Raw genomic sequence first — 25270 nt, 5'->3', positions numbered from 1 at the left:
GGAGGCTAGAAGCTTGGAACACGAGTATCCTTAGGACTCACTGGGCACCTGACTGTAAGAGTCCAACTTCCTCCATTGTCCCGCATCATCTACTGAAGGGCCTCAGAGCCCAGCTGGAGAATATGCTAGTCTTCCTTTCAGGCCAACATTTACTTACACACAAGCACCGCAACACAGAAGAATGACACGGAAGAGCTTAGAGCACTTCTTTCAAAAGATCTTCATCTGCCGAACACCCGGGCCTCACATGAACTTGCTGACAACAGAGTATCACAAAAACATGTATCTTTCATCTGAGCACTGAGGCCAGTCAGGGCTACACAGAGACCCTGTCTCAAAACAAACAAACAAACAAAAACAAAAAAAAAAGCCTCATACAGTCTCACTGGGAAAAATGACAGGCATCCATAGTCTTAGGACTCAGCTATGACAGGGTAGAGCAGATTCCCCTCTGTATGCTGTGAATACCATTGGTTAATAAAGAAGCTGTTTTGGGCCTGTGATAGGGTAGAGCAGAGCTAGGCAGGGGAAACTAAACTGAATGCTGGGAGAAAGGAGGCAGAGTCAGAAGGAAGCCATGTAGCCCTGCTGGAGACAGACGCAGGAACTTTACCTGGTAAACCACAGTCTCATGGCAATACAAAGATTAATAGAAATGGGTTAAATTAAGATGTAAGAGCCAATAAGAAGCTAGAGCTAATGGGCCAAGCAGTGATTTAAATAATAACTTTAAAAAAGAGTTAAACACAGCTTAACACCACAGCTCCTTTAAGAGAGGTTTTTCTGATGCAGTGGTAGCAGAAAAAAAGCCGTGCCTTTTTGAAACAACAGCTTTCTGGGCCATGCTGCCAGTGCGAACTCTGGCTCTTTCAAGAGGACAAGCATTTAAATAGGATTTGTGGGCAGCATGGGCCCACTGGTTACCAGAGTTGAGGTGGTGAGGATGGCTCCCACCGGGCAGTCTCAGAGGCAGTAAACATGCTTCCTCCATGTTAGACCAGGTGGAGCCAACAGCCAGGGCCATGTTGGCACTAGCCATGCCTGCTTAGCATTTAATTAAAGAAGAAAAAAGTAGTTCTGGTCAGAAAAGGATTACAGATATACAATAAAGGCAGATTCAAATGAAAAAGACCTCTAAATGGCTCACAGTGTGTTTTAAAAAATGTACGTAGGCTTGGGAAAGAAGAAAAAGAGTATAGAGAGTTATAAAAAGAAGTAAATGGTTTTAAAACAATAAAACAAAGTCTTTAAAGAGACAGAGTACAGTTAGTCATAGATTAAAGAAATAAAGATAATAAAATAAATATTAAAGTAATAGAGTAAAAACAAGCCACTTAAAGATGGAAAATTCACAGAGAGTCTGGATTATGTATATTATTGTGTTTTCTTTGAATTTTTTGACTGCTAAAGAGCTATGTAATGAGAGACATTTCACTGTATGGATAAGTTAAACTAACATAAAGGCATCTTGACTTCAGAATTTGAGTCTAAGGATATGTTGCTTTGGAAAAGAGGTTGTTCTTTTGTTTCCACAGAAGATGAAAACATATAGAATCCTTCCAGACTAATGTGGTTTGATGAACGAAGACCACCCAAAAGGTCTCTGTGACACCCCAAAAAATACTTTGCCCAACAAAAAGAAGGAAGCAGTTTGGAGAGAACTATGCCCAAATTCCCTAAATGGTTGTTTATAATTTTTTTTTTTTTTTTTACATTTAAAGGGGGATATGATATAGAGATCAATACTTTGCACTGGTATAGATCTAGGTTTATTGACACTAATTTCAGGTCAATTTTGTTATCTGTATATTTCTGCTCTTGATTAAGGTAGTTTGTTTGTGCAGTTCATTTAAAAATGTAAAATATAATTAAGAAATGTAGGTTAATAGTCATCTATAATAGTCAAGCTTGTAGTCATGTCAGATTTTCTAAGTGTACAGAGATATATTTCAGATGGCATTCTTCAAACCTTTCAAAGACTACAGAATATGGCATTTAAAATGCTTAAGAATTTAGGAGTCAGGCGGTGGTGACGCACGCCTTTAATCCCAGCACTTGGGAGGCAGAGGCAGGCAAATCTCTGTGAGTTTGAGGCCAGTCTGGTCTACAAGAGCTAGTTCCAGGACAGGCTCCAAAACCACAGAGAAACCCTGTCTCGAAAATCCAAAAAAAAAAAAAAAAAAAAAGAATTTAGGGCTTTTCACGACAATGAGACACATCTGCTCCTGGCAGCACCAATACATCAAAATGATGATGGGCATCGAAGAGGCTCCTTATGGAGTTTGCTAGCCATTTCGGCAGGAAACTACTCTTGCCTGGACTGCTTAATGTTATGCTGTATGAACTGGACATGCAGACCCACAGAGAAATGACTATGGGAGAAAGAAGGCTGAGTCAGAGAGACACCATGTAATCCTGCTAGAGACAGATGCCGGAACTTTACACAGTAGCCACAACCTCCTAGCAATATGCAGATTAATGGAGATGGGTTAATTTAAGAGTTAGCCAGAAATACGTGTAAGCTATTGGCCAAACAGTATTGCAAATAATATGGTTTCTGTGTGGTTATTTTGGGGCTAAGCAGTTAGGAACAAACAAGCGGCCTCCTACAACACAGCTGAGACAAGAGACTCATTTGATGACAACCTGAACTCCACAGTGAGGTCTTAGCTAAAATAAATAGATTTATACACACATACATACATATATACATATATACACACATACAAACACACATGCAAAGAAATAATAATAAAAACAAGAGTAGAGCCACACCTTAATTGAAAGATACCACTTTACAGTGTAAAGCACCTTTTCTGGTATGGAGAAAAGTACATGAGCATATAAACCTCACAAAAACCTTGTTTCTTTGTTTTTTAATTGCACGTAATATGCTACAAACTGGCAAGGTGCTAATCTGTTCCTCATATTGTGGTGACCCCCAACCATAAAATTATTTTCATTGCTACTTTGTAACTATAATTTTGCTGTTATGAATTGTAGTGTAAATATGTTTTCCAAAGGTCTTAGGTGACCCCTGTGAATGGGGTCACACCACACAGGCTGAGTCGCTGGGCTAGAGAGATGGCTCACAACAAGATGGCACGTGTTGCTCTCACAGAGGAACCAGGTTAGATGTTTAGCACGCACATGGTATGTCACATTTTCAGGAGATCTAATGCTGTCTCCTGGTCCCCACAAGAACCAGGCAAGCATGTGGTGCACACATGTATACATCACTCATACAAATAAAATAAATACATCTACATAAAAATACATATCATAAATGAGAAGTCATCGTTAATTGTTCCTCCCAGAAAAACCATTTACCTCAAACAAAAGTTTAAAAAAAATAATTTAATTCTAAAGCTAGGCATCACCAGGGGCGCACACCTTTAACCCAACAGTCTGGGAAGGTGCTGTACAAGCTGTCAAGGGAGGGGGAAAAAACCAACAGTTCCATCCCACTGTGAAGTCCAAGAACTACAGCAGTGACCAGCATGGCAAGCTATCACTAAAGTCTAAGAACTATAGCAGTAGCCGGGCGGTGGTGGCGCACGCCTTTAATCCCAGCACTCAGGAGGCAGAGGCAGGCAGATCTCCGTGAGTTAAAGGCCAGCCTGGTCTACAAGAGTTAGTTCCAGGACAGGCTCCAAAAACTACATAGAAACCCTGTCTCGAAAATTATAAAATATATGTGTGTGTGTGTGTGTGTGTGTGTGTGTGTGTGTGAAAAATGAAAAATAATAAATCACTCATAATAAACATTACCTGGTTACTGAAAGAGACACATGGAACAGAAAAGCTGCCGTGGCTGTGAACTGCTGACCCAGGGTAAGGGCTCAGGATAGACAACAACGCTAAATAGGGAGAAGCCTATGTTATACCCTTTCTTGAAGAACACCACTTGGGTGGTGGTGGTGGCGCACGCCTTTAATCCCAGTACTTGAGATGCAGAGGCAGGGGGATATCTATGAGTTCCAGGACAGCCAGGGCTGTTACACAGAGAAACTTGTCTTGAAAAACAAAGAAAAAAAGAACACCAGCTATCTCCTGAGCTGTCATCTGCCACTGGACTTTACTAAAAGTGATACATTGCCTATAGACTTATTTCTTGCTAAAAAAACTTACTTTCAGCTGGGCATGGTGGTACATACCTTTAATTTTTGGGAGGCAGACAGGCAGATCTCTGTAAATTCAAGGGGAGCCAGAGAGGCTTGTAGTTCAGGAGATGAGCGATTCAAAAGGAAGTGGGAGAGAAATGGTCCAAAAAGCAGCTTACCCGTGAACACTAAACTACTACATCAGCCGGGCTCTTAGAGCAGGTGGGAAAGATAGCAATAGATACTGACCCTGGAAAATTCGTTGTACTTGGAAAACCGAGGTGCCCCCCCCAAGAAAAAAGTTAATTGGAATTCATTCCTCAGTATCATCACAAAAAAAAAAGTAGCAGCCGGGCAGTGGTGGCGCACGCCTTTAATCCCAGCACTCGGGAGGCAGAGGCAGGCGGATCTCTGGGAGTTCGAGGCCAGCCTGGTCTACAAGAGCTAGTTCCGGGACAGGCACCAAAGCTACAGAGAAACCCTGTCTCGAAAAACCAAAAAAAAAAAAAGTAGCAACCTTCAAAAGTTAATTAGAATCTTAGTGCTTTTTCCAATAAAGCAGAATATTACAATTCAAAAGAAAGTTTTTCTGTTTTTTTGTTTTGTTTTGTTTTGAGGCAGAGTTTCTCTGTAGCTTTGGAGCCTGCCCTGGAACTAGCTCTTGTAGACCAGGCTGGTCTCAAACTTACAGAGATCCACCTGCCTCTGCCTCCTGAATGCTGGCTGGAATTAAAGGTGGGCACCACATGACTTTTTTTTGAGACAAGGTCTCACTGTGTAGCCCTGGCTGTCTTAGGACTTGTGGCAGTCATATCCAGTCAGTCGTCTGGATCAGTGACACTTACCACCTTTGGCCTTGTGCTGCCACTGAGGTGGTGATGGGTGACGTTTCAGAGGCTACAGTGAAATCACAAGGGATGAGTGTGCCTCACCCAACAGAAGGTGTTCTCTTCTCAAATGAAGTGTGTGTACAATACTGCTACCAACTCCTTCCCTCGGGAACATGTCTTGTGATCGCAGGTCTTGCCTTATTTTTCCATGTCTTTTTTTTGTGGAGGGGGTGGGGATTCAAGACAGGGTTTCTATGTGTAATAGCCCTGGCTGTCCTGGAACTCACTCAGTAAACCAGGCTGGCCTGGAACTCACAGAGATCCCCCTGCCTCTGCCTCCCGAGTGCTGGGATTAGAGGTGTGCGCCCCTGCACAGCTCCACAACATCTTTTTTGGAGGAGTGAGAGAGACAGGTCTCATGGAAACTGGAACAATCTCACCCAAGGTATGCAGTCACAATTGGCCTTGGATTCCTGATGTTCCTACCCCACCTTCCAGACGCCAGGATTACAAGCTTAGGTTACTAGACTTGCCTGAAATCCATGCTTTCCATAAGTAGAATTTTTATGAAGTTTTATGTTTTACAGAATTCCCTGATAGAAATGGGAATACTGCTTGCTGATGCTGTAATGTACAGAATGCTGGGCAGCCCTCTCTGTCAGAGGCTAACATACCCAGCGAAGGCAGATTAGATTTGAAGCCTACAGTTCTGTTGCCCAATTTACCAACTCCACCCCCTGACGCACCATGACCCTTTACCTGGGTGACAGGCAAGTAGTCAGGGAGATAAGGTCCTTTTAGTTCGCTGCAGAGTAAACGTCACTGCGGCAGTGTTTAGACAGCGCCTGTGTGCTGAGGATGAAGCACTGAACAAACAGAACACAAGAATGTTGTTTCTGAGTGCGCACTTCTTTGGTTGGTTGGTTTGTTTTGTCTGAGGCAGGGTTTCTCTGTGTAGCCCTGGCTGTCCTGGAACTCACTTAATAGACCAAGCTGGCCTCGAACTCAGAGATCTGCCTGCCTCTGCCTCCCAAGTGCTGAAATAAAAATGTGTGCCACCACGCGTGGTAGTGAGATGCAAATGCCTCCCATCTGTGCTTTTGGGGTGTACTTTTATTAAAGAAATGAACACAAGACCCCTGGGGTTTGTCACCTCCACTTATAAGGTGACATCAGTTTTAAATCAGTCTGCCCAAAATAAGTAAATAAATCAACCTGTCACTAGTGTGAGAATGAAAATATTAATATTAGGTACTGGCACGAATTTCCTTTAACTCCCTTGAAAACAGTTCAGTGGTTTTTAGTTCAGAGCACTGAGCTGCCAGCAGGAGCTATTCGAGCCCTCACCTGGACCCTTTGACAAGCCCCCATGAGCTACTTCTAACCCTACCATTTCCTGAGGGTGAGAACAAAAGATTTGGTCAACATTTTTCTGGTGCAAAAGTTCAACAAACAATTAGCCTTAAAAACAGAGATTTTTCAGTCAAAACCTAATTGGAAGTAAAAATCAACGAAGCTCTTGACTTTTAAAAAAGATGAAGGCTGGGCATAGTTGGGCACACCTTTAAATCCTAGCACCCAGGAGGCAGAGGCAGGTGGAGCTCTGTGAGTTAGAGGCCAGCCTGATTGACATGGCAAGTTCCAGGACAGCCAGGGCTACAAAGGAAGACTCTATCTCGAAAAGAGAAAACTAAAAAATAAATAAAATAAAATCAACCTTAACAGCTGAGATGGAGCTAAGCGGTGGGCATTTGGCTAGGCCCACCCTCAGCACAGCGAAACCCACAAATCCCAGTGACCATCATCTGAAGCGTATCCTGTGCTGCTGCACCAACTGCCGCGAGACAGACAAGCATGTTAGTGCAAGTGGGGTCGGTGATAATGGTACAGTAGGAAGGACCTAAAGCGCCAAGACTAAAATTTTAGAAACTTCGGTATGTGTTGGAAACTTTCTAATAAAATGTTGGGAGAAAGTAACCATAGCAACTCACAGGTCTTCTCATGTTCAGTCCTTTAGTTTGCAGTTTCTGTACTTTAGAGCCACACAACACGACAGCTTTGAGTCTAGTAAGGAGTTTTTGCTTTTGTATTTAAAAAAAAAAAAAACCCACGGAAAATTCCACAGACGTTATCCATTAACAGGTCTACTGTGAAACAAGTCAAGAAAATCCTGTCAATAGTTTTTTTAAATAATTTATTTAACTTTATTTTAAGTGCATTGGTGTGAAGACATCAGATCCCAGAAAACTGGAGTTACAGACAGTTGTGAACTGCCATGTGAGTGCTGGGAATTGAACCTGGGTCCTCTGGTGCTCCTGAGCCATCTCTCCAGGTCCCCACTGACAGTTCTGAAGTCTCTAAAACTCCAGGCTAAGAGAAGGCCTTGCAAGCAACTCCAAAAGCTGTTAACTGAGGGAGCAACAGTATCACTTAATATGGCCCCATACAGCATGGAGGTCATAACACCCCTGGGAGGGACCCGTGAGGAGAGCAGTCAGACTGCAGCGCACACAAAATACCAAAGAAGAAAACTAGTAAAAGTTCTATGGTTTTCAAAAACCTGCAGCCTGGAAAACCAGGCAGGTCAACTCTGAAGACACCTGTTCCCCCGAGGCTGGGTAAAGAGCCTCCAGAAAGGTGCCCACACTGGTTCCTGCTGTCTGAGCTGCCATGACTACAACAGAAATGATGCTCTGGTTTAAACAACGAGCCAGGGGATCCAGGAATCAAGTTCATGGCTAAACTTAAAATAATTTATATATAAATGTTTTATGGCTGAAACATAAGAACATGTACTTTGACTACAGTAAAAATTATAAGTACACCAAAGTTTTACTTTAAGTCTAATGGGAAAGACCAAGTGGGTTTGGGATTTTGCTGTGGGAACTCCTTCAACCAAAAACCTTTACGATACTGGCCTACTTTGGGCATGGTCTTATGTACTACATATGCAGACAAAAAGGGGGGCTTGACTGCTGAAGTCGAATCCAGCCCCCCCCAGCACACACACAGAGGACTGCAGATCACTACTCTTTCTGTGAGTTTATCCCCTAATAAATTCTGTGAGTTTACCCCTAATAAATACACTTTTATTATACTCCATTCTGGGCTACTGAAAACATTTTCATACTGCAACAGGTTTTGTTTTGGTTTTTTGAGAGAGGGTTTCTCTGTGTAGACTTGGCTGTCCTGGATCTCACTCTGTAAACCAGGCTAGCCTCAAACTCACAAAGATATACCAGCCTCTGCCTCCCAAATGCTTGGTAGACCAAGTGTTTTTAAATATTTTCTTCCTTCTTAGACATGGAATTCAGGGATTAAGAAGAGGGTCCTAGGGGCTGGAGAGATGGTTTAGCAGTTAAGAGCACTGGCTGCTCTTTCAGAGGACCTGGGTCCAATTCCCAGCACCCACATGACAGCTCACAACCATCTGTGACTCCATTCAAGGGAATCTGACTTCCTCTCATGGATATACTTGCAGGCAAAACACCAATGTACATAAAATAATAATAAATAAATTATTTTTAAAAACAGGCTCTGAGCCGGGCGGTGGTGGCGCATGCCTTTAATCCCAGCACTTGGGAGGCAGAGGCAGGCGGATCTCTGTGAGTTCGAGACCAGCCCGGTCTACAAGAGCTAGTTCCAGGACAGGCTCCAAAACCACAGAGAAACCCTGTCTCGAAAAACCAAAAAATAAAAATAAAAAAATAAATAAATAACAGGCTCTTAAATTGATGTGAAGAGGCAGCCCCTCTTCGCCACTCAGGCTGGGACAACTGGAGCGGCAGAGCACTGGCACTGACCAAACTCTGATGGACACGTGCAGCTCAGAAGTAACAGTCACAGGGAAACTGAGTAACAGCAGCAAACATTCACAACATTCTGGTCAACCTCAACGTTGGAAAAGATCTGCTTTTAGACAAGGGAAATACCAATCCCTAACCTGGGGTTGCACACTGCTCACAAAGCTAAGGACCTTAACACTCAGCCAATGCGTTGTTTGTAAACACTGCAGGGGCCCTTCAGACAGCAATTCAACAATGGTTTGGAGTTTTGCAATACTAGAGATTAATCCTGGAGCCTTGTGCGTGCTAAGCAAGTATCCCACCACTGAGCTACAGCCCCCAAACCCTTTTCTTTTTACTTCTGAGACAGGGTCTCTCTGCCCACCTTGGTCTCCCAAGTGCTAGGATCCAAGGCATTCACCACGGCTCAGCATTTCAATTAGTCATCAACAGAAAGACTGAAATCTGGGCCCTACCTTGAGGAGGGGAATCTGCTAACTCTACAGCTGCTTCCCTGCTGTGCATAAAGCACAGGTCAACAAAGAAGCCAGACAAAAGAAAGAGGGTGGTGGCACACGCCTTTAACCCAGCACTCAGGAGGCAGAGGCAGGTGGATCTGTGAGCTTAAGAGGCCAGCCTGGTCTACAAGAGCTGGTGGTTCAAGGATAGGCACCAAAACTTCAGAGAAACCCTGTCTTGGGGGGGGGAAGGGGGACGGACTGTCAGTTCCAATATACTGAGAAATGGCATTTTATTAACAGTTTAACAGTTAACCTAAGGTGATCTGGTTAAAGTCAAAATGAGTAAGATTATAGGTAGGTTTAGGGTTTGTTTCAAAATAAGTCATCTTAAAGGACGGAGTTCAAGAAAATAGGAGACTGATCTTAGCTAGGAGTTGATAATTGCCAAAACTGGGCAACCAACTTACAGCGCCCTGTATAGTGTTCAATTTTCATACTTAAAAATAACTTCAGAGCCGGGCGGTGGTGGCGCACGCCTTTAATCCCAGCACTCGGGAGGCAGAGGCAGGCGGATCTCTGTGAGTTCGAGACCAGCCTGGTCTACAGAGCTAGTTCCAGGACAGGCTCCAAAGCCACAGAGAAACCCTGTCTCGAAAAACCAAAAAAAAAAAAAAAAAAAAAATAACTTCAGAAGCCAGGCTTGATAGCTCACACCTGTAATCTCTGCACCACTTGGATGAGACAGGAGGACTGATAGTTCAAGGTCAGCCTAAACTAGACGTCGTACCGTCAAAAAAAAAAAAAAAAAAAAAAGCTAAACAAAATAACTTCAGGTTCTCCACCACAGCATATCCCTTTCCTGGAACTGCCTTAATTGTTGACGTAGTAAAGGATATGCTCAGAGCTACTTGCAGAATCGTTTGCTTAGGGGCTGTTAAAAAGTCATTACACTCGCCAGGGCCCATGGTGGCGCACACCTTTAATCCCAGCACTCGGGAGGCAGAGGCAGGTGGATCTCTTGAGTTTGAGGCCAGCCTGGTCTACAGAACGAGTGCCAGGACAGGCTATAAAGCTACACAGAGAAACCCTGTCTTGAAAAAAAACAACAACCAAGCAACCAAAAAAAAAGCTATTGTACTCAACAATTTATGCTAGAAACTATTTCCCAACTGTTACAAATTTTAGGAAGAGTCAAAAGGAAAACACAGAGGCTGCCTTGCATTATTGAGATGGCTATGATATAACCATCTCCAATTACTAAGGAAATTGACTGCCCCAAACAATCTGGTGGCAGAGGGGCTGAAGAGATGGGCAGGTCAGGAGAAGCATCATACACAGAGATACTGTCTCTGAAAATAAGGTAGAGAGCCACCACGGAAGAGCAGCAAGACACCAGAGGTTGACCTCTGGTCTCCACAGGCACACAGGGTCATGCACATGTGTACACTCTATCACAAACACAAAGGTAAAACACACACACACACACTAACATACACAAAATAATCCTAAGGTATAGAAAAGTCGTTGAGCACAGCAAACACACCATATTACTTCCGTAAATCTGCATGTGCCTGTCTTTAAGGAAGGATACGCCAATGTCACTAAGCAGATTTAAAACAAGCAAACAAAAAGCAGACACTTTGAGACAGCTCAGCATATAAAGTGCTTGCACAGCAAGGCGCCCCAACAACCTACTGAACCCCAAAAGTTGTCTTCCGAAGTCCACACAGCTGCTGCTGCTATTACACTCAAAAATAAAAACAAAAGAATTTCATCTTACTAAAAGAGAGAAAGGCTGAGTCAGAAGAGAAAGATGGTCCTCTAAAACTCACTAGAACGCCGAGACTGGTCCGTCCACACGCACCAACTACAGTTTTTAGTTTTCCCTTCAACAAGTAACGAAGTCGTTCATAATTTACATTTGGTAGGCAGAGATGCCTAAAAGACCAAGATCCTTGTTTCTATCTCTGCTAACACCTTCTCAAGAATTAAAGTTGCCAGCAGATGAAAACAGACGGACCTGAAAATGGGCCCCCACATCACGCCGGGTAAAACGGAACAAAATAAAGCTTCCACAAGAGCCAGCAGTGTTGGCACAGGGAGGGAGGTGCGGCCAGGGCTTCCGGGAAACTGCTAAATGCGACCCCGGAGTGAAAGAGAAGTTCAGTCAAAGAACGTGAAGAGCTGTGGATGCGACCAGGAAGGCAGGGCTTTCACACCTTTGCACACTCCATCTCCAGAGCCTAACACACAGGAGGACTCCAGAAAGGTCTGCTGAACCCAACGGGCGCTTGTGCCAGCAACTTCCACAGAAAAAGAAATCACAAGGTTCTGAATGGTGACTGGGAAACATGGGACAGATTGTTGAGCTTGGGGGAACCGACGAAGTCCCCACAGCTGGTTCTCCAGAAAGGACAGCTATGTCTACATCCATACTTTGCCCGCTACCGTGTCCCCCATTAAGCGCGCGCCCCTTTCTGATGCTAGGCAAGCACAATGCCCAGGCGCTGGCAGTGGGCACGCGAGTTCTGCCTCGGAAGAAACCCAAATGGGAAGGTAGGTCAACTTCTGTCCAGTCTGCACCCTAAATTATACCTTCATATCACGCTAATAATTTATGCAAACCGTTTATTGGGACACGGTGTGGGTCTGGCACGCTGATAAGCTCTTTACACGCCCCATTTCACTGCACCTTCACATTCTGAAGAGGCAGGGACAGGATTGGGACGGGATTAGTCTTCTACCTCCCCCCGTTTTCCCTCACAACTGAAACACAAAAGAGTATGAAGTGACTTGGGAAGGGGGCAGAGCCGGGAATTGGCACCATGTCCCACGGCTCGGCAGTGGCCGCAGCACTGTGCACTGTGCACGGCGCCGAGACCTGGGGGGCTCCGGATCGACCCAGCCCCTGCCCGCACCCCCGCCTAACTCGGGCACCGGGCCCACGAGCGCCGCGGAAGGCCCGCCTCCTCCGGGAAGGCCCCGCGGGCGGAGACCGGCCTGGGCCGCAGCTCGCGCGCCCGCGAGGCCTCGCCCACCCGCCGCCCACCTCCCGCTGCCGCCGTGCCTACGGGGCCCTACCGAGGCCCGGCCCGGCCGCCTCACCTGGCTGCTTCCCCGGAGCTCGTACCCGGGCCGGCGGTCCTGGGCGGCGGCGAGGAAGAGAAGGAGCAAAAGAGGAGGGCGAGGAAGAAGGGACCGGGGAGGAAAGAGGCAGTGTAGCCGCGGAGGAGGCAGGAGCCGCCAGGCCGGGGATCGGAAGAAGGGGGAGACGACACAGATGCGACGACCGCCAGCGCAAACGCTGAAGAGCGGCTCCGGCGCCCGCAGCCCGGCAGGAAGTGACGGGGGAGGGGCCGCGCCCGCCCCCAGCCCCCGCCCGCCTCCATACCGGCCCCACCCCCACCGCGGCCGGGACCACAAGTCCCGGCGGGCGCCGCAGCCTGCCTGCGCCCTCTAGACATGCTGGTGCGTCAGGGGCCGGCATGGTTCCGTCTTGTCGGGGCATGCTGGGAGTTGTAGTTTTGCAGGAGCTCAAGCTGGGCCGGGAAAGCAGGCCTATCTTCCTTTCTCTCTCGGCTTTGTGTTTCCTTCTATGCAGACACTCCTTTATGTCAACATTTGTGAACCTGCTGCCGTGTGTAAGGTCAGAAGCCGAGAAAACGGCGAGAGTGCACAGGTCCGTGCTCTCGTGGAGTTTACATTCTAGTGCAGAACAGGTGTTTACTGGTTGCTGGCACAGGACTCTAAACAGAGTGAGATTCCGTGGACAAGAGGCTGGTGCGGTTTTATTTGATGTGGTCCTGGGGATTGGACCAAACTTCTACCACTGAGTTCTATCACCCGCTCACCATGTAGGTTTTTGTTTTGTTTTATTGCCGGGCGGTGGTGTCGCACGCCTTTAATCCCAGCACTCGGGAGGCAGAGGCAGGCAGATCTCTCTGAGTTCGAGACCAGCCTGGTCTACAAGAGTTAGTTCCAGGACAGGCTCCAAAACCACAGAGAAACCCTGTCTCGAAAAACAAAAAACAAACAAACAAAAAAAAAGTTTGGCAGCAGATGCTTTGGGATAAAGACATCTAGTCTGGCCAACAGCATCTCTGCTTCTTCCCGCTGAGTACACCAGGCTACCTGGCCCACAAGCTTACAAGATTCTCCCGTCTGCTTCCCATCTCCAGGTCTGCGTTCTGTGAGTTCGAGACCAGCCTGGTCTACAAGAGCTAGTTCCAGGACAGGCTCCAAAACCACAGAGAAACCCTGTCTCGAAAAAAACCCCCCAAAAAAAAAGAAAAAAGAAAAACAAACAAACAAAAAAATAAAAATAAAATTGCCGGACTAAGACTGCCTGGGACAGTCCAGTAATAAAGAGAAAGTGTTTTATTTTGTTTTTCAAGACAGGAATTCTCTGTATAGTCCTTGATGTCCTGAAACTCACTATAGACCAGGCTGGTCCCATATTCACAGAGTTCCTCCTGCCTCACACTCTCAAGTGCTGGAATGAAAGGCGTGTGCCACTGTAACTGCCCTGATTATCACGTGGAAAACTTTTCCTGGGGCAACACAACACACATGTCCACTCACCCTAGTAAGGAATCCGCCACAGAGCTAAGATACCACCAAAGTCAACTTGGTAAACCAATGGATTTTATTGGGGTCACTTACAGGAGCAGAAATGACTCAAACGCAGCTCCATCAACAGGGCCCACCACAGCATGGGCGACAACTCACAAAAGCTGAGAACCTGGCGCACACTGCATAGGTTGGAGAGTCTTCTTTCCAGGTGCCTCCGTCAGTCTAAACCTCTTAGAGCAACTGGACTGGTTTCTGCTTCTTTCTGGTAGCTGTTCTGTCAGGTTTCAGTCTTTGTAGCTTGGCTTGTCTGAGACTCTTCTTTGAAGCTTTTACTGATTATTTTGGCAGGGTGGGGCCTAGTAGATCTTCTCAGGTTCAGGGGCTTCCTGAATCTATTTTGAGTTCCTTACCTTCCTGCCTAAGGAGCTCCCTGCACGATAGAATGTTTCAACTTCAAAAGGAACTGTTGCACAATACTGATCAAAAGAATATAATACCTGGGGCTGGAGAGATGGCTTAGCAGTTAAGAGCATTGACTGCTCTTCCAAAGGTCCTGAGTTCAATTCCCAGCAACCACGTGGTGGCTCACAACCATCTGTAATGAGGTCTGGTGCCCTCTTCTGGCCTGCAGCCATACATGTAGACAGAATATTGTATACATAATAAATAAATAAATATTTTTTTTAAAAAGAATATAATACCCGTAATGACTGAAAATGCCCTGTTGTGTCCCCAACTTCCTTCAAGGGTCCCGGAAAAGAGTGTCTTCTTAAAGACAAAGCAAACTGCTGCTGTGGGATATTTGTACATTGTGTGAAGATGCATTGCTGTGATTGGCGTGATAAAGAGCTGAATAGCCATTAGATAGGCAGGAGGTATAGGTGCAACTTCCAGGGACAGAGAGGACTCTGGGAAGAAGAAAGGGGGAGATGCCAGGAGACAGAGCAAGAATGTGCAGGAAGAGAGGTAACAGCCACTAGCCATGTGGCAGAATGTAGATTAATATAAATGGCTTCATTTAAATTGTAAGTGATGTGGGATGCCCTTCTGTATGCTGCGAATATGTGTTGCTTTTATTGGTTGATGAATAAAGCTGCTTTGGCCTATGACAAGGCAGAATAGAGCTAGGTCAGAAAGGCAAACCGAATAAAGGGAGAAAGAAGGCAGAATCTGGGAGACACCAGCAGCTACAGGGGAAGCAAGATGTGAAGTAACAAACCACGAATCTCGTGGTAAAATGTAGAATAATAGAAATGGGTTAGTTTAAGTTATGAGAGCTAGTTGATAAGCCTGAGCTAATAGGCCAGTTTGTAATTAATATTAGGCCTCTGAATGCTTATTTGGAAACTGGTGGGTGGAAGAGAGACTTCCAATTACATTTAGGAGCTAGTGGGACAAGCCTAAGCTATAGGCCAAGCTTTCATAGTAAGTCTCATGTAATTATTTTGGAGCTGGCAGGACAGAGAAAGACTTGTTACAAAGTGCCAAGAATAAAGAATAAACTTTGTATCTGAGAATAAACTCCTCTTCGGCCTACTGCATTGATGTGGGATTCCCCTCTGTATGCTGGGAATATCTTTGGTTAATAAAGAAGCTGTTTGGGGCCTATTGCAGTGCAGAATAGGGCAAGGCAGGAATTCCAGGCAGATAGATGTAAAGAGAGAGCAGGTGGAGTAAAAAAGAACTCACATAGCCACCACAGGAGACCGACACGGGGCGTTGGACAGAAGCTTACTGGTAGGCCACAACCACATGGTGATTCACAGATTAATAGAAATGGGTTAATTTAAGATGTAAGAACTAGCCAGTAAGAAACGAGAGCTAATGGGCCAAGCAGTGTTGTAATAAAACAGTTTTTGTGTGATTGTTTTGGGTCTGGGTGGGCAGGGAACGAGCACTCTCCACTTACACTACTTGGGGCCCATCTGTTCATCAAGTTGGCTACACTTAGTTGCCCAATGTGTTTGTCCTAACTCCCACTATGAAATCCCAGAACAAAATGGGAAACTCGCTTAAAAGATTAAAAACAAGTAACCTGTAAACATGTTTTCTGTTGTTATTGTTGATGATGGTAATGACAATGATGTAAAACTCTCTTTCTTTCTTTCTTTCTTTCTTTCTTTCTTTCTTTCTTTCTTTCAATACAAAGTTTCTCTTTAGCTTTGGTGCCTGTCCTGGAACTAGCTCTTGTAGACCAGGCTGGCCTCAAATTCACAGAGATCCGCCTGCCTCTGCCTCTTGAGTGCTGGAATTAAATGTGTGTGCCCACACTGCCCAGCACAAAACTTTCTTTCTTTGTTGTGTTGTTTGTTTGGGTTTTTGTTTTGTTCTTTTGAGACCAGAGTCCAGGCTGAACACAGAAATAAAACTGTTTCTAGTACCAGCAGGCCAAATAACCAGGTCACACATGGGCAATCCTGGTACAAAAACCTGGGGGATAGCCGGGCGGTGGTGACGCACACCTTTAATCCCAGCACTCAGGAGGCAGAGGCAGGCGGATCTCTGTGAGTTCAAAACCAACCTGGTCTACAAGAGCTAGTTCCAGGACAGGCTCCAAAACCACAGAGAAACCCTGCCTCGAAAAACCAAAAAAAAAAAACAAACAAACAAACAAAAAAACAAAAACAAAAACAAAACCTGGGGGATGTGAAAATGCTGACTCCGCTCCAAGCAGTAGATTATAGGCTGTGGGCCACAATCTGAACCCTTGGTTGATATTCAGAGCAGGGGAGAAGGGGGTACCACTGACATTATTAATGGGTAGAAAATGCTCCAAGCACCTCACAAGAGACAGGCTCCCACCAGCCACAAATGTCAAAGGTGCTAAGATGGAGAAAAATCTTCGTTGTAATTATTTTGGTTATTTTATGTGTATGAATGTTTTGCCCGCAGGTGCGTATGTGCACCATGCACGTGCTTTGTGTCCTCAGAGTTCAGAAGAGGGTGTTGGATCCCCTCGAGCTGACATTACAGGTGATTGTGATCCAGGTCTGGGTGCTGGGAACCAAACCCAGTCCTTTGCAAGAACAGACAGTGCTTACAGCTGCTAAGCCTTGTCACCAAATCCTACCATGTATGTATATGTTTATTTACTCTTGGCTTTTAGAGACAGTGTTTCTCTGTGCAGCCCTGGCTGTCCTGAAACTAGCTCCGTAGACCAGGCTGGCCTTCAACTCACAGAGACCTGTCTGTCTCTGCTTCTGGAGTGGAAGGATTAAAGGCGTGCGCTACCACTGCCTGGCATATTATTTGTTTTTGTTGTGGGGTGTGTGCATGTATGTGTGTTTCTGTAAGTATATCTTTGGGTGTTCACCCATGCACGGGTGTGTAAAGAAAAGACTCTTATTCCATTGCTCTCCACCTATTTTTTTTTTTTTTTTTTTTTGGTTTTTCGAGACAGGGTTTCTCTGTGGCTTTGGAGCCTGTCCTGGAACTAGCTCTTGTAGACCAGGCTGGTCTCGAACTCACAGAGATCCGCCTGCCTCTGCCTCCCGAGTGCTGGGATTAAAGGCGTGCGCCACCACGCCCGGCTCTCCACCTATTTTTTGCAGCATGAACTCTCACAAAAAACAACGTTTACTGACTGACTAGACCGGATGGATGGCCAGTGAGCTCCACTCATCCACCTTTCTCTGCCCGGCTTCCCTCCTCCCGGCATGTGGTTACAGCCACATACCAGCACTCCATCTCTACGCCTGGCCTTCCTGTGGAGGCTGCCTCACAGCTCACATAGAACAGAAGTATACAAGTACTCGGAGCACAGCACCCCAAGGAGGCATCATGGGAACAGAACCTTTACCATGAAAAGGAGCCAACCCTGTATTAAACATGGGAAGCAGTATTTTAGACAGAGGGAACAGACTATGCAAAGGCTTTGGGAATAATAAGACTGGTTTGTGTGAGTGTAGGGGGCACACATGAGAGACAGAAGTTAAAGCTGGAGGGGCGGGTGGGTAAAGCCTGCTGCCTGGATTGGGATTATGTTCTATGTGTAGTGTGCAGGGGCCACGGCACTAGTCAGTGTTTTTCTTCCATTTATTTGGTTAATTGTATGCATGTGTAGTGTGTGTGTGTATACATATGCATTTGTGTATGCACATGCACATCATGGATGTGGGTGTGTCTTGGTCACTGTCTTAGGATTTCTTTTTTTTTTTTGGTTTTTCGAGACAGGGTTTCTCTTGTCTTAGGATTTCTACAGAAAATTTTTTTTTTCTTTTGAGACAGGATTTCTCTGTAGCTTTTTTGGAGCCTGTCCTGGAACTCACTATGCAGACCATGCTGGCCTCAAACTCACAGAGATCCGCCTGCCTCTGCCTCCTGAGTGCTGGGATTAAAGGCATATGCCACCACCGCCCTGCTCAGCAACTCTTTTTTTTTTTAAATATTTATTTATTATGTATACAATATTCTGTCTGTGTATATGCCTACAGGCCAGAAGAGGGCACCAGACCCCATTACAGATGGTTGTGAGCCACCATGTGGTTGCTGGGAATTGAACTCAGGACCTTTGGAAGAGCAGGCAGTGCTCTTAACCTCTGAGCCATCTCTCCAGCCCCTCAGCAACTCTTATAAAGGAAAACATTTCATTGTGGTGGCCCGCTGACAATTCAGGGGTTTAGTCCATTATTGTATCCCACCATGATGGTGGGACATGGCAACATGCAAGTAGATAAGGTGCTGGAGCTGAGAGTCCTGCATTTTGAATGACAGGCAACAGGAAATTAACTAAAACAGTGGGTGTGGCTTGAGCACATATGAGACCTCAAAGCCCACCTCCACAGTGACACACTTCTTTCAACAAAGCCACACCTTCTAATAGTGATACTCCCTAGGAGCTTATGGGGACCAATTAAATTCAAACTACCACATCTCTGTTCTATTGCTGTGAAGAGACATTAGGAACATGGCAGCTCTTATAGAAAGCATTTAGCTGGGCGGTGGTGGCACACACCTTTAATCCCACCCAGCACTTGGGGGGCAGAGGGATCTCTGTGAGTTCACCTGGTCTACAGAGCAAGTTCCAGGACAAGTTCCAAAGTTTACAGCTTCAGAGGTTTAGTCCATTGTCATAGTGGGAAGCAAGGCAGCATGCACGAAGTCATGGTGCTGGAGAAGGAACTGAGAATTCTACATCTTGATCCATTGGCAGCAGAAGGAGATGGACTTTGTGGTTGGCTTGAGTCCTTTAAACCTCAAAGCCCACTCCCAGTGACATACTTCCTCCAATAAGGCCACACCTACTCCAAAAGGCCACACCTCCTAAACCTTTAAAATTGGGCCAAGTCTTGGTGATCAGGCATTCAAAGCAATGATCCTATGGGAGCCAATCCTACTCAAACCACCACAGGGGTCCACGTGTGTAAAGGACACAGGTTGACACTGGGTGTCACCTTATATATTGAGGCAGAGTCTCACACAAAACCTAGACCTCTCTGACTCTGGTTAGTTTAGTTGACTAGCTTGGACTCAGGATCCTGTGTTTCTGTCTCTCAAGTGTTGGGACTACAGGTGACAGGTTTTTTTTGTTTGTTTTTTTTTGGTTTTTTTTTTTTTGGTTTTTCAAGACAGAGTTTCTCTGTGTGTGCTTCTGGCTGTCCTGGAAGTTGCTCTGTAGAGCAGTCTGGCTTCAAACTCAAACATCTGTCTGCCTCTGCCTCCTGAATGCTGGGATGAAAGGTGTGCGCCCAGCTGCCCAGCTACAGATGACTTTTATGCCTGCTCAAATACTACATGGATTCTGTCCTTCATTCTTGAGGGAGGAACGAAAAACCAGCACTTTCTCTCTACTGAACCATCCCCTGAGCCCAGGTCATGTTGTTGTTTAGATATGGTCTCCTAAAGCCCATTTTGGCTTTGAATTCCAAAGGATAGCCTTGAACTTCCTATCCTCTTGTTGCCTTACCTCTTAAATGTCGGAACTGCAGGTGTGCACTAATGTAATCGGAGGTTTCTCTCCCACCCGCCAGTTCCCAAATATCCGCTCAGAGGCCTAATATTGTTATAATTTTAGAAAGTGGTGGGAAGAGAAGTCATGCCATACAACAGGACTCACACGGGAGGGTTACTGGAAGAGGAGAGAGAAGGGGAATAGAGGGGAGCAGATATCGGTCTGGGGACAAGAGTGGCTGAAGAGAGAGGGGGAGGTGAGCAAGGCCCGCCTTTTATAAGGGAATGTAGCAAATGTGCACAGGGGGTGCTCTTAGTGGCTGTAGCTGAGGATGGATGTATCCTGTCAGGACCCCGAGGGCAGGCCTGTGTAGATGCCTGAGTACTAACTAACAATCCTCCCGTTTGCTTATCATAAAAAGGTGAGGAGTTAGAAAGGGGTAGCAGGTGAGGCAGGGATGAGGATGCCATGTTCTCAAGACTGCTTCCTGCTGACCTGGGGGCACCGACTATCTTTGGGGGAGCTTGAGAAAGCTGAGGTGCTGGCCATGTCCTGAGGTAGCTGGTGGTTTCAATTCACTGTCCATGCTGTGTGGGGCCGTTCGGTGCCTCTTGGACCTGTTTGAGGTGGATCCAATCGACTCCCCGGAGCTCACAGGAACTTAAAGCACCTCTCCCATTCCCATCACTACAGCATCACCTGAACTCTTTCTCTCCAATTCACCAGGAGACGCAGGTGGTTGATCACTGAGGGCAGTCAATAGTAAAAAGTGAAACAGAACAATCTGTACCACACTGGTAAGGCTGTCTCCTGAGAAGACAAGGAAAAGCAATGGGAAAGATCACCAGGGTCAAATGGAAACAGGAGTTGAGTTAAAAAAAAGGGGGGGTGGTGGTGGAGGGAGAACCAGTGTGTGCTGAGCAACAGGAAGATGGCTTATCCATCTGACCCACATATTGCAGCAAACAAACACAATTTAGAGAAAGAGAGCAGACAGACACAAGCAGGTTTGGAACAATGAAAAAGAAAGAAAATGGAGCCGGGCGGTGGTGGCGCACGCCTTTAATCCCAGCACTTGGGAGGCAGAGGCAGGCGGATCTCTGTGAGTTCGAGGCCAGCCTGGTCTACAAGAGCTAGTTCCAGGACAGGCACCAAAGCTACAGAGAAACCCTGTCTCGAAAAAAAACCAAAAAAAAAAAAAAAAAAAAAAAGAAAATGGAGAATTCTTTCTTGGTCCCATGACTGTTTGGTCCAAGGAATACTGAGGCCAGATTTAATTTGAAATGAGTGGTCAGTGGTCTCCAAAAGACACCCCAATGGGAACGAGGAGATATGGACGATGACACAGCCCATGAGTGAGGCAGAAAAGTGAGACCCAAGGGTCTGCAATTCCTAGCATCCCGGGAATTCAGAGAGGATCACATTAAGTAGGCACAGGCTGTCCTGTGCATCATCATACAAGACTGGGGGCCGAGGGCTCTGAGCCCAAGAGAGATGTAGAAGCCTGGTACCAGGACTTCAAGAAAAGCCAGAAGGTGAGGAGAGGATTGTGCTCAAGAAATGAAGCCTCGGCCAGGCGGTGGTGGCGCACGGCTTTAATCCCAGCACTTGGGAGGCAGAGGCAGGCGGATCTCTGTGAGTTCGAGACCAGCCTGGTCTACAGAGCTAGTTCCAGGACAGGCTCCAAAACCATAGAGAAACCCTGTCTCGAAAAACCAAAAAAAAAAAAAAAAAAAAGAAGCCTCAAGCCGGGCGGTGGTGGCGCACGCCTTTAATCCCAGCACTCGGGAGGCAGAGGCAGGCGGATCTCTGTGAGTTCGAGGCAAGCCTGGTCTACAAAGGGAATTCCAGGACAGGCTCCAAAGCTAGAGAAACCCTGTCTCGAAAAAAAAAAAAAAAAAAAAAAGAAATGAAGCCTCACATCCAGGGGACTGGTCAGAGGTGGGTAGCCCTGCCAGAGACCCAATTACCAGTATTGAACGGGAGGCAGAGCCGCCAGTGAATGAGAAAGCAGATTTGTTGCAGGTGGAAGAAAGCAGATCTTTTGAGGGTGGAGCAGGTAGGTAGGGTCGCGGCACAAAGTTATTGTCTTTCAGTGGGTCGTGCCACTAAGCAAATATACCGCACACAACAGAATTAGTGTAAGAGGTTTATTGGGGGAGGGGGAAGCAGAAGAGTGAAAGAGTGATATCTCCTTCCATCTTCCAGATCATTGGGAGAATATTGCAAGGTCCTGTAAAATATCAGGATATAGGGTGCCAAGAAGCAGCCATTTTGATTGATATCTAAGGGGTATTAAGACCATGTCTGACTACAAAGGTGGTTGCAGTTCCCATGAGTGAGGCAGAAAAGTGAGACCCAAGAGTCTGCAATTCCTAGTGTCCCAGGAATTCAGAGAAAATCGGATTAAGTAGACACAGGCTATCCTGATTGTCATCATGTAAAGAACAGGGGCCAAGAGCTCTGAGCCCAAGAGAGCTGTGGTTGCCTGGTACTTGATGAAGCCAAAAGACGAGAAACCAGGCTCGAGAGATGAGCCTTCACTCATGGGAAATGGCCAGAGGTGGAGAAGAGGGGGCTCACCAATCATGCTGATGTTGGATGGAGGGACCATGATCCTTTAGTTGGAGAAGTAAGGCTGTCATATGTAGACCAAGTTTCAGGGTCCTGGCACGCCTCTGGCAGGCAGGAGGAAGCACCAGGAGGGCCTGCAGAGTCTTCTGGCACCAATGCTATAATTTATTTAAAAACTGGTGGGAATAGAGGGGGTGCCCGACCTGCCCTAGTGCTGTAGTCAGATTGATGACTATCTTTTTGGGGGAAGGGATTGAGAAAGGTTTCTCTGTAGTTTTTGGTGCCTGTCCTGGAACTAGCTCTTGTAGACCAGGCTGGCCTCGAACTCACAAAGATCCGGCTTTGATGACTATCTTAAATGTCACCATAGATCCTTCATCCAGCAACTGATGGAAGCAGAAGCGGAGATCCACAGAGGAGAACTGGGCTGGGCTCCCGAAGTTCAGTTGAAGAGTGGAAGGAGTGAGAATATGAGCAAAGAGGTCAAGGCCATGATGGGTTCACCCACTGCAACAGCTTACCTGAGCTAATGGGAGCTCACCAGCTCTGGCCAGATAGGGAAGGAACCAGCAGAGGAGCAAACTAGGCCCTCTAAATGTGGGTGACAATTGCATGGCTGGGGCAGAGTGCAGACCCACTGGCAGTGGGACCAGGATTTATCCCTGCTGCTTGTACTGGTTTTTTGGAACCCATTCTCTTTGAGGGATACCTGCTCAGCCTAGATATAGTAGGGAGGGCCTTGGTCCATCCTCAAAGCAATGTGCCTTATCCTGTCTGAGGAGTGGATGGGGTGGAGTGGGAGGGAAGGTGGAGGGAATGGGAGTGGGGGAGGGAGCAAGAACTGGGAGCGGTATATAAAGTGAAAGAGATATTTAAAAAAAAATAAAATAAAAAACTTAGAAACTTCCATAATACAATATAAGGTAACTAAAAAAGAAAATTAGCAGGGAGGAGAGGAGTCACATCATACAACAGGGCTCACATGGGAGGTTTATTGGAAGAGGAAAGAGAAGGGACAGAAAAAGGGACAGAGAAGGGGGAAGAGAAGGGGATAGAGATCAGTCCCTGGGGACAAAAGTGGCAGAAGAGAAAGAGGAGGAAGAGAGGGGGAGAGAGAGAGATGGGAGGTGGGCAAGAACTCACTCTGTAGACCAGGCTGGCCTCAAACTTACCGAGATCCACCTGCCTCTAGCTCCCAAGTGCTGGGATTAAAGGCATGCGCCACCACTGCCCTCCTCTTTTCTCACTTTCTACACGTTTTGCTTCCTTAGCAGCTGACTGGCGTCTCTTGGACTTTGCCCTTCTTCTCCTGCCTGGCTTTCCTGGATTTCCTACCTGGCTCTATCTTGCCATGCCATAGGCCAAAGCAGCTTTATTTATCAACCAATAAGAGTAACACATGCTCACAGCATACTAACACATACTGTGATTCTGGAACTGAATTCACGCTAGGCATGCAACCTACCAACTAAGTCCAACCAGGCTTCAGATTGTGTGTGTGTGTGTACCCAGGTATGTGTGGATGATAGAGGTCCATGGCAGGTATCTTTTTTTTTTTTTTTAAGATTTTATTTATTTATTATGTATACAACACTCTGCCTCCATGGATGCCTGCAGGCCAGAGGGCGCCAGATCTCATTACAGATGGCTGTGAGCCACCATGTGGTTGCTGGGAATTGAACTCAGGTACTCCGGAAGAACAGTCACTGCTCTTAACCGCTGAGCCATCTCTCCAGCACCCATGGCAGATATCTTTCTCTCTCTTTTCACCTTATATTTTGAGACTGTCTCTCACTGAACCAGGAGTTTGTTGCTTGTTGTTGGCTAGACTGGCTGGCCAGGAAGTCTTGTGGATTTTCCTGTCTCAGAGTGTAGATTATAGGTGCTAAACCCCTGGTTCAGGTTTTTATTTGTTTTTGTTTTGTTTTATTTTATTTTTTGAGACAGGGTTTCTCTGTAGCTTTTTGTACCATCTGGCTAAGATTTTTAAAAAGATATCCCTAGTCTGTAAAGAATGAACTAAAGGTGTCAGGGTTTGGTGGTGCATGCCTTTAATCCTAGTACTCAGGAGGCAGAGGTGAATTTCTGTGAGTTCTTGACCAGCCTGATCCAGGATAGCCTAGTTTATGTAGAGATACCATGTTTCAAAACAAACAAAAAACCAAACCAAACCAAAACAAAACAAAAACCAAAAAAATCCCCCACAAACAAATGAACAACAACAACAACAACAACAACAAAAAACCCAAACAACAACAACCAAAACAAAAAGTAAATGGTATCTGGCTGGGCTTGGTGGTAGATAAGCCTTTAATCAAATTGAAAGTAGAGGCAGGAGGATCTCTGTGAGTTCCAGGGTAGCCTGGTCTATGTAGCAAGCTACAGGCTACATAGTATAACCCTGTCTCAAAATAACAACAACAACAACAAAAAATCTTATAAAGCATTTTATTTTTATTTCCAGCACTCTGGAGGCAGAGACAGATGCGTCTCTGTGAATTCGAGGCCAACTTGGTCTACAGAGCCAATTTCAAGGCTACACAGAGAAATCTTGTCTCATAAAACAAAAACAAACAAAAAGGATGTGATTGAAAACAATCACAAAAAAACCCAAGGTGTTCTTGTTGTGGGAAAGAAAAATCTAAGAACTTAAGCAAATAAAAATTTCTTACAATTCAACCACTCCAAGACAATTATTTGTTCCTGTGTTTTCTGCGGCAATTATTTAAAAAATTTAAAATACAGCAGGGTGGTGGTGGTGCAGGTTTTTAATTTTAACACTTGGGAGGCAGAAGTAGACGATCTCTGGGAGTTCTAGGCCAGCCTGGTCTACAGAGTGTATGCCACGATAACCAGAGCCACACAGAGAAACCCTGTCTCAAATACCAAAAAAAAAAGTTATTTAAAAAATATTATCGGTGGTGGCCCATGCCTTTAATCCCAGCACTCGGGAGGCAGAGGCAGGCGGATCTCTGTGAGTTCGAGACCAGCCTGGTCTACAAGAGCTAGTTCCAGGACAGGCTCCAAAACCACAGAGAAACCCTGTCTCGAAAAA

The 25270-nt window shown here is 45.9% G+C and overlaps 1 protein-coding gene across 2 annotated transcripts in view; it reads right to left on the bottom strand.

The window, feature by feature from the left end:
- Stau1 (staufen double-stranded RNA binding protein 1) overlaps nucleotides 1-12526 on the bottom strand; it is a 39118-nt gene extending 26592 nt beyond the window's left edge. For both annotated transcript variants that reach the window (XM_057781806.1, XM_057781807.1), the window contains exon 1: nucleotides 12285-12526. The gene's annotated coding sequence lies outside the window, so the exon portion shown is untranslated. The remainder of the gene's footprint in view (nucleotides 1-12284) is intronic.
- Between the last annotated feature and the right edge of the window lie 12744 nt (nucleotides 12527-25270).

This window comes from Chionomys nivalis, chromosome 9, assembly GCF_950005125.1.
Source record: "Chionomys nivalis chromosome 9, mChiNiv1.1, whole genome shotgun sequence".
Lineage (NCBI taxonomy): Eukaryota > Metazoa > Chordata > Mammalia > Rodentia > Cricetidae > Chionomys > Chionomys nivalis.
Note: the sequence above shows the minus strand (reverse complement) of the source record. Positions and strands in the feature narration are given on the sequence as shown.